A 9,166-nucleotide genomic window follows, 5' to 3' on the forward strand; every position below is an offset into this window, starting at 1 on the left:
CCCCCCCCCAACACACACACTCATTTTCTTTATTTCCTCTTAAGTATTTTGTATATCGCATTCATCTTTCTTCTTTAGAAATCCCTGTCTCTTCCGTCGAACTTTCATCTTCATCAGCCTTTTCATCCTACCTCAGCTACCTATCTCGGCTCCTCACTTTCCTTCATACTTTCTCAGTTTTCTTTCTTTTTCTCTACTTACATGTCTGCTAAATTTTCTCTTTCCTTTTCTGTATATATATATACTGTATATATATATATACATATACACTGTATATATATATATATTTTTTTCATTCATTGCCAGACGCCATGTATCCCACACGGGGTGGTCAAGGGCTTAGAGTTAATAGTTTTACAGGGAGGGGGACTAATCCTCCACCAACCCCACTAGACACGTAGGGATGCCAACAGCATCTGGTGTTCCCAGGCGGTCACCCATCCAAGTACTAACCAGACCCAACGTTGCTTAACTTCGCTGATCGGACGGGAAGCGGTGTACTCAACGTGGTATATATATATATATATATATATATATATATATATATATATATATATATATATATATATATATATATATAAACAAATTAGGCCACATTTCAATTCCATTTCCTCTGGCATTTTTCTTTCTTTGCGCTGATTATGTGTTTCCATGTATTCTCTCCACTATTATCAGTTACCTCCAGCTTTCTTACTTCTTCACCATACTTTCTTATTCCGTTTCCTTCGTATTCATTGTATTTATATGACTTTCCCGTTAACACAGCATACCATCTCACCCTTCAGTTGCTCCCGTATCTTTGCGTATTCTCGTCTGTCTCTGCTTGCATGTCTCCTTATTTAACACTTTTTTCGTGTGTTTAATCAGTGATATTATAATTTCCTATTCTCCTAAAGGTCATCGTCTTTTCCTGTCTTTTACGCCTCAGTCAAATGCAGTTACTTTCATACTACTTCATTTTCTTTCCTTTTCTCTTTTTACTTCTCCATTTCCTCATACTTTTCCTGACAGTTTGCTCTCTAAAAATTTCTCTCTCTGTCTCTGTCTGTCTATTGCAAGAAGCCTTATTTCCGTGAGGGGTGGCCTCAAGCAATTCGCCTCCATGTCGTCCTGTCCCCTGTCATTTCACTACCTTCCCCCTAGCTCACACCAACCTCTCTCATATACCTCTCCACTTCATCCCTCAGTCTCATCCTCGGCCTCCTCCTCCCTCTCCCTCCCTCCACCTCACTCACATACATGGAGGCAGGAAAGACCTACCTCCATGCTCACATACATCCTCCTCGTTAGTTTCTCGGTCTCCATCCTTTCCACATGGCCAAACCACCTCATTGCATCTCTCCTACCGCTTTCTATCACATCCACATCTACATAATAACTCTCCTTCACCTCGTCACATGTCAGTCTGTCTCCCCATGTAACTACATATGTTCCTTTCAAATAACTCACTTCCACTGCACTCACTCTTGACCTGTGTTCTTCCAACAAGGTCAAAGCTTCTTCATTTGCACATGTTAGAGTTAGTATGACAATACTATCATGCTGCGACTGTTTTACTTCCACGCTCACTTCCCTAATTTTTATCACTACTTTCAAAGAACCAGCAACCTTTCTTCCTTGTTGTACCCTTTCAAGCACTTCATCCTCCAAACTTTCATCCTTCTTTATTTTACCTAAGAACTTAAATGCGCTCACATTTTCTATTTCCTCCTCATCCAGACTCACTGTACAGTCAGTGACTTCATTTCTCTCGTGGACCATTACTTTACTCTTAAATACATTCAACTTTAGATTCCGTTTCATGCACACTCTCCGGAACTCATTTACCAAACATTGCAGCTCCCCTTCTTCTTCACTTAATGATACAGTATCATCTGCAAACAACAGTTCAGGAAGCGCTGCCCTCATACATTAGGGTCGCTCCAGCATCCGCTGCTCTACCTAGTATCACTTTTATAACCCCATCCATATACAGATTGAACAGTCATGGAGACATGGCACATCCTTGTTTCAATCCAACATTCAGATAGAAAATTTCACCCAGTTCACTATCCACGCGTTCACTATCCACACGCACTGCAGCCTTAGCATTCTCATACATACTCTTCACGGCATTCAACAACTGCCCATTTACTCCACATATTCTTACTATTTTGCTCATTCCTAGTCTATCCACTCTGTCATATGATTTTTTAATTTCCATTATCTTCGTTGTTTCCCTTTATTCAGCTGCACATCTCGACTCTGAATTTGTTCTAGAAATTTTCCTCCCCTTTTCCTTCACCTTTGATAATCTGCCTTTCCTCCCCATTCACCTGCACGTGATTTCCTTCATTGCTTCTAATTTTATTTTTTTTCCTAGTCTGTATCCATATCTCGCAGTTTTTGTTCCTCTTTCTCATAATCATGGCTTTCCTTTCCACTTCGTTCACACTTCATCATATTTGACTGCTTTTCCTGTTCTGTTAATTCAGTGCTTGGTATTTGTTCTATTTCTTTTTTCTCCTCTTCACATTTTCCGATCCTTTTCGTCCAAGGTTAATGTATATGTCTCTTCCTGCTCACTGTACCACATCTCAGGTCACTTAACTCCATATCCCCATTTATTTGCTATCGTCTTTCATATGAACCGAATTTTCCTAGCCCTTTCCTTCAGTTTTCATCGCATCTGTCTGCCTTTTCCCGCTCACTCTGCTTCTCATCTCTGCTGCTCACTTACCACGCTTAGCTGGGTAACTTTCCGACCCTGTAACTCTGCATGCAAGTCCATCGCCTGCGAGAAGCACTTAACTTCCGATTGCCAACTTCCTTCTCCTCCTTACCAGAACTGCAGGGACTTTGCTTGCTTGCTTGCCTCGTGTGCCTTCCGTGTTCTGTGATTTTGCCGCCTTCAAACTTTCATCGTGCGTACGTCTAACGTCATATGATTTTATCCAGCTCGAGTGAGAGGTCTCAAAGCTGAAAGAAACAGTACACTCATTAACAATCTCGGTAACCCCTTCACTTAGAGGACGTCCTTTGTATTTTACGAGTATTAAGACTAACGCCAAACAATTATATTCTTGCTAACGCCAAACAGTTTTATTCTTGCTAGCGTCAAACAATTTTTCCCTTGGTAACGCCAGAAATTTTACTCTTGCTAACGCCAAACAATTTGACTTTGCTGACACAAAATTATATTCTTGCTAACATCAGACAATTTTATTCTTGCCAACGCCACACAGTTTTATTTTTGGTAACGCCTGACAGCTTTACTCAGTAATTCGTCCCCCAGCTATAGGGCCAGGGACGTAATTATGAATTTTAGAATGGGGTGACCAAAGGGGTGGCCAAACCTAATTGTAGGATGGCCCAAGAAGAAATCTTTAAGGGAGGAAGGGGGTCTGGGGATGTTACCTCGGATTTTGGGTGGGCCATCCCGCTTTATTTTCCACCAACCATACAAGAGTTCCTTTCTTTCATGCCAACCAGCCAATCAACAGCAAGTGTACTTTCTTAGTGCCAATGAGAAGAGGGAGAACTATACGACGTGAGGAGGAAGTATCTGTTTACCTTTGGATCAGGGGGTGACCAGCCATGTAGCAGTTGTGACCAGTGCCATCCTGCTCATTCCTCTGGCTATCTCACTGTGTAGGAATGAAATGTGTTATGATTTCTTTTTTTTTTTTTTTATTCTACTGTCGGTAATTCCAGACGGTTTTATTTAAATGATGATGTGTTTTTCGAACTGGAGGGGATGGATAAAGTCTCCATTACCTCCTTCACAACCATGTGGCTCTGCTGAGTTAAATGGAATCATAAGATGTCAGGAAGAACTACAAAAAATGGCGCCATCGGAATGAAAGGGCTAATTGGTTATGCTGCAAGGGGGAGACGTCCGGTACACAAGTGAAGATAGCTGAGCAGAATATTGGTGAGAGATGGCAACTGAGGAAAATGGTTGAGAGAAATAGGAATAGGTACCGTATATACAGAACAGCTTGCACTGTCGTACAAAATCGTAAATAAACAGATAGATAGATTTGCTGATTGAATGATTGACTGGTTGACTCATTGACTGATAGATGGGTAGACAGGTAGGGTGGGTAGGGAGGTAGAGAGGCGGGTAAACAGATAGGTAGATAACTAGAAAGATAGGCATTGCTTTCTCCCAATGGACAAAGGTGTCAGGGGCGAATGCAAGAATTCAGAAGAATTGTGGCAGAGGAAGTACGACAGGTGCCTGATCTGGTGAGTGGTTTCAAGAGTGGAGGGGGCTGTGTAAATCAAATATATGTAGCTGCACATATAAGGCCCAATTGAGAAAAATGTGAGAAGGAAGTTTTTTAGGTTATTTATGGATGTGTAAAAGACACATGACGGAGTAAGAGAGGGACTAAGGTTTTTCATATGTATGGTGTGGAAAGAAACTTGCTGAATAATTCCGTGGCAGTCTTGTATCTTCAGTATTAGTAGATGGATGTTTGAATGACTGTTTCAGCGTCAGTACTGGAGTAGACAGGTATGTGCGATCAGGTTATGGTTGTTCAGTATACTGTATAATTGATTGCGTTCTGAGAGAGGTGAAAGAAAGAGCTGCACAGATGGAAGCGAATCTGGAGATAAAGGATGAAAGATGCAATATTTCAAACTTGACGTGTTGATTGCCAGTATTGACAGATTTGTGGAGTGACTCAGTGTTCTGTGAATATTGTGATCAGTGAGCTCCTAATGCAAATACTGCATCGATAAGAGTGCAGAACAGTGGTTGAGAGGGGAGGCTCACTGGGAGCCGTGTTGGTGAACGGAGAGAGAGATAGGATGTAGTGAAACAATTTATGTATTATGGCGTAGCGACAGAAAAATGGGGTGAGTATGTGACAGAAGTGAAAGATAGATTGCTTAAAGGAAGTAAGGTAACTGGTGCTCTAAAAGCGTTGATATGGAACAGAGGTCTGAGTTAAGACCTGTCTTGACCAATCTTCCATGAGACCCTTACTGAAATCTTATAAAACGTCCCAGCCAATACAATCGCACCAGTCCTAAATCAGGCAAACCGTAGAATTTTTAAAGTAAGGGATGAAACTTATATTGCCATATAACACTTTCATTATCATCATCATCATCATCATCATCATCATCTTCATTATCATCATCATCATCATCATCATCATCATCATCATCATCATCATCATCATCATCATCTTCATTATCATCATCATCATCATCTTCATCATCATCATCATCATCATCATCATCATTATCATCATCATCATCGTCTTCATACAATGAGTCGGAACCAGCAACGAGAAACAAGGGCTACAGGAAGTATAACGGTAATAATAAAAATAATAAATAGAAAAAGTTAAGCTCAGTTAAAGAGCGCATACGTCCGCCAACACCTTCATCAGACAACTCAGATCACCACCAAAATTGAATATTCTTCCTTGCCCATGAACCACCTATCTATAAAATTTCACTAAAATCCATCATTAACATTTTGAGATACTTAGTTGACAAATGAAATATGAAAAAACAGGCTTGAACCGAGACTTGAACTCAGAGCACCATCCATACTTAATCGACTCTTCCTTGGCCCATGGTCCACATATACACAAAATTACAATGAAAAATCGATAACGTTTTGGCATGTCTAGTGGTCAAACAGACAAACAGGGGTAAACACATAATCTCCCCCACCTTCCTGGTAGTGGAAGAAATGATTATCATCATTATTAATATTATATTTTTTGGTTGTTATAATTTATTATTATTATTTATGATGATGATGATGATGATTATTATCACAACCACACGCCTTCGCTCACTTTCACTTTTAGCTCCGTTCCCAATAATTCCACACGAAAAGCCATTAAAAAATTGTAATGGTTGCATAATTCGGCCACACATGCTATTGCATAGAGAGAGAGAGAGAGAGAGAGAGAGAGAGAGAGAGAGAGAGAGAGAGAAAGAGACAGACAGACAGACAGAGAATTTTTATAGCAAAACGAAATAATTTTTAGTATGAGAAAGATGCTATAAAACAAAGGATATTGATTAGTCAAGTAGCCACCAGCCGCTTTTCTGGTGTGAACCTGGAAATTGTTGGTACTTTATTTATTTATTTTTTGGTGGATCCATGAACCATGGTGTTGTGGCCCCAGGTTCATTGGGTTGTGAACCTGGTAGAGTGTAGGCTGAAACTGTCCTTCAAAGTACAACCAACCATTCTCCTTTCATGGGATTTGGAGGGAGTTGAGGGATGTCTTTATAACCTAGCAGCTTTGCCATTCAGTTATGTAGGTGCCGCCCAGGGTTGCCAGGTTTATCCTTTCAAGGACAGTCTGTCCTTTGTGATCTGAGTGTCATTTTACTTCGTTTAAACTAGGTCAGTTTAAAACTGTCCTCTTCTGCCCTTTTTCATCACATCCAAATTTTTACAAGTATAAAATTGTGCAGCCAGTGTTGACGTTAAAAACATTAGTTACACATCTCAGTAAATATTTCATCTGTATACAAACACCACAGACTACGATCTGGGTGGTTTATTTATAGCCACCTATGAATTCATTTAGTTTAACTGAGTCATGGCATTGTACGAATATTTCCTGGAGTATTACTGCCGGGGGCAGTAAATCACAGAATAAACAGAGTGCAGCAAGGAAGCTCCTGTCAAATAAACTGAGTAGTGGAACTGAGAAAGAGCGAGAGACAAGGGTGGAAGGGTGCTGTGCAGGTGCTGGATGGACGTGTTTTGCCCACTATCAGTGAGCCATACTACCAAGGGACAGGGATGTTGTCCTCGGTCCCAGGCTATTGGAAGTGCCGCTCAGTTTATATTTTTAAAACGTTGTATTGCTGCTTTTATCGTATATGTAAAGGAAACACTTTATTAATTTTTCTTCAGTTTGCAACTGGATGTATATGTAGTTGCTGAAGGTATGCAACAGGACCCCCCCCCCCATTAACCACTTCCTTTTGTTGAATATGTACCTTGTAAACTTTTACAATACAAAACATTTCCATCAGTCATCTCTCTCTCTCTCTCTCTCTCTCTCTCTCTCTCTCTCTCTCTCTCTCTCTCTCTCTCTCTCTCTCTCATACAGTACAATTGTGTATATTAAATGTGTAAATGAATAGTGGTCGGTGGGAGCACCCATCATCGACTCACTTGGTGCAGTGGTGCCCTATTTAGGGTACTCTATAGTACATTGAGTGACAAGCCAAATGATTTCCTTTAAACCAGGAAATCATTTGATACGCTGGATGGTAACGTATAACCAACAAACAAGTGATCCCTACGTGTCAGCAAGTGGGTTGGCGGAGGGTTAGTTCCCCTCACCGGAAAACAACTAACTAAAAATACAAACAAGAAGCCTCGGACCAGGACGGAGCAACAGGTGACGGCCAAGGACCGGACAAAGGACATGATTCGGATTGCAATATGGAATGTAAGGGGTACGAATGATGAGGTGAAAGAGAAATTGTTCATGTGCTTCAGGATGCAAACGTAGACGTATGTGGATTTACTGAGACCAAATAGGGAGGTGATAGTGTGAGTGGGAGTACAGTTGGGGGTGTATGCGGGAAAGTAGGCGAAAATGAGAGGGCAAAAGTGGGTGTATGTATTGTTGTGTGCAAGAGATGGAAGGAGAACATATGAGGGTATGGATCAGTTGGTTCAAGGATTGTGTGGGTAAAACTGAAAGTGGGAATACAAATGTGGGCGACTGTGTGTGTGTGTGTGTGTGTGTGTGTGTGTGTGTGTGTGTGTGCGTGCGTGCGTGCGTGCGTGCGTGCGTGCGTGCGCGTGCGTGCGTGCGTGCGTGCGTGCGTGCGTGTGTGTGTGTGTGTGTGTGTGTGTGTGTGTGTGTGTGTGTGTGTGTGTGTGTGTGTGTGTGTAAGCGCTAATACAAAGATCGTGCAAGCAGAGTGAAAGAGGAGTTCTGAGCTAATGTGGAAGAGTGCATGGAAAAGTTTGAGAGGAATGAGAGTGTTTTTGATTGGAGTTATGAATGGAAAAGTAGGGACTGTGAAGGTGGATGGAGTAGTTGGTGAGTGGGGTGTGCCTCCAGTAGATGAGAATGGCAGTGCTCTAGAGGACCTTTGTGCCAGGATGGGGTAGGTGAAAGCCAATACCCTCTTTAGGCAAAAAATGACCCACAGGTATACGTGGCGGGTGATGAGAAGGGTGGGTGGTGAACTGGATGAACGGAAGGCAATGGTTCATTATGTGTGTATGGATGATAGAATGAGAAGGTGTGTAATGGATACAAGAGCATATACAGGATGGGGGAGTGGACTATCTGACCACCACATGTTGGTGGTGAAAGTCAAGGTTCACATGTAATGGAGGAATAGGAGGAGGGAAGGACAGGAGGAAGTACTCCATTCACGGAGGGTAGAATGTATACATTTCCACAGTATTGGTTCCCACACATCTCTTTGGCTGAGAGAGAGTGACATGGATAAACCTCTCACTCCCTCGCTCCTCTTGCTGTTTTATTTTTTATAAATGTTTGAGCTTCTGTATTAGCAGATATATAGAGATGAGACTGATAGATAAACAGAGAGAGAGAGAGAGAGAGAGAGAGAGAGAGAGAGAATTATAAGCATAATTCCCTTTCATGCGCATTCATTTATCTTCCTATTTACTGCCAGTCCCCAATCTCATGCTTCTGTATATATGTTTTTAGGCTGTGTATTCATATTCTTATCAATGTGTCCTACCCTGCAACTCTTAGTCTCTGTATTACCCCCTCATGGTCGAAATATCTCTAATGCTGTATTCAGACGCGACTGAAAATTATATTCAAGTGAGAGGGAGTTATTGGAACGTGTGAGAATTAGCCGTGCCTCCTCATCTAATTTCTACGTGTATATTTTGAAGCCTTAGATTTTGATTAGCATGCTTTTCCAGTAACTCTTTGGCTGTATATTAACACACTGATTATCCTATGACTCATACGGCGTTAAATAGAAAAGAATATTCAGTACGCAGTGGTCATGAGAGAGTTAATGATGACAATATTGACACTACTCGTTGGTTATGGATGCTCCCTAGTACCTCTTCCATAACGATTTATATTTGGATACGGCTGGTTAATATCAACTTGTTATTCATAAGTTATTCATACTGATTATGGTGATAATTGAGTTATTTAAACAACACAGAAGAGGAGAGTCA

At 41.2% G+C, this 9,166-nt stretch overlaps 1 pseudogene; it reads right to left on the reverse strand.

Moving 5' to 3' along the window:
- Positions 1-404: 404 nt before the first annotated feature.
- LOC145392772 (5S ribosomal RNA) lies at positions 405-523 on the reverse strand (annotated as a pseudogene).
- Between the last annotated feature and the right edge of the window lie 8,643 nt (positions 524-9,166).

The sequence above is a fragment of the Coenobita brevimanus genome, chromosome 2 (genome assembly GCF_032717465.1).
Source record: "Coenobita brevimanus isolate Jiangsu-jjx chromosome 2, ASM3271746v2, whole genome shotgun sequence".
NCBI lineage: Eukaryota > Metazoa > Arthropoda > Malacostraca > Decapoda > Coenobitidae > Coenobita > Coenobita brevimanus.